Genomic DNA, 1323 nt, shown 5'->3' on the forward strand with positions numbered 1-1323 from the left:
GTGTGGGGACATGATGACTTCAAACAGGGAGCTCACCTATGTGAACAATAGCTGCATTTGCTTTGAGTTATCCTCTGAGCTCCATTTCTCTGGTCCCTTCACATTGGAGGGATCCTTTTTTAAAACATTTTCCCTAAGCCCAGTCAAACATGTTTTTGGAAACAATGCTGACTTCTCCCTGAGAATGTTCCCAAACAGGGGAACATAACAGGTCTTAGTTTTGCAAAACCACGGGGCCAGCAGGAGCTTTGCCGGGAGGCTCCCACAGTGCGGCTCCCAGCCCCCACCGCCACCAGATCCACTACCTGTCTCCTGCTCCTTTCAAGGTGTTCACTTGCTTGGTGATTATTGCTGTAATTACACAAATGATCTCTCACTGACACTTCTAGTCAAAGGTGTCATCCAAAATTAAAAATTCATGGAAAACCCAGAGATGCACTTTTAAGCAGACAGTCAAGACCCTATCTGATTTTACAATGCTTGACTTAACCCCTTTGGTGCCTTGCAGCTGGCATCAGTGAACAGTGGGACTAGGCATGGAAGACAAGAGATTTCACTGACCCCAGCAACTTGGAGATGCCACCCCCCCCAAAAAAAAAAAAAAACACCCACTGCTATCGAGTCGATTCTAACCCATAATGATCCTATAGGACAGAGCAGAACCACCCCACTGGGTTTTCAAGGCTGTCAGTCTTTACAGAAGCGGACTGCCTCACCTTTCTCCTGCTGATTGACTGTTGAGTTTGAATTGCCGACCTGACCTTTTGGTTAGCAGGTATGTTAACCACTGTGTCACTTGAGCTCCTTGGAGAAACCCCACCATCCTCTAAGGTGATCAAGACTCAAAAGAGGAAGGTGGGACAGCTCAAGTTCAATTGTCCAGGGCAATCTCTGTTTCTTGTGGGTCTGCCTATATGGGTACACACCAATGGATTCAAGCCTGGAGAAATTGTAGTTTCAGTTACACGGCAGAAGGCAGCTTCAAGGCAGAAACATGTCTGGGATATCTTTTATTTTTTATAAATTGTTATTGTGAATTGGGTAAAAGTTTACAGAGCAAGTTCATTTTCCATATAGCCGTTCATATACATTTTGTCTCATGACATTGACTGCAACTTCTCACAATGCAACAGCTCTCTTCACTTCCTCCCCATAGGTACCCTTTCCCTGTGTCCTTCCCTCCCGTGTACTCCTGCCTCCCCCCTCAGCTGTCTGCCTGTGCATACACTGCCCTTTTGTTCTCCCATGTTTGATCTCTCTAAGGAGTGCATCATCTACCTGATGTAAATGTTCACCTCACGTGTCTGTCTATTATTTGGCTGG

The sequence above is a fragment of the Orycteropus afer genome, unplaced genomic scaffold (assembly GCF_000298275.1).
Source record: "Orycteropus afer afer isolate SDZICR_OR568_19922 unplaced genomic scaffold, OryAfe1.0 scaffold00038, whole genome shotgun sequence".
NCBI lineage: Eukaryota > Metazoa > Chordata > Mammalia > Tubulidentata > Orycteropodidae > Orycteropus > Orycteropus afer.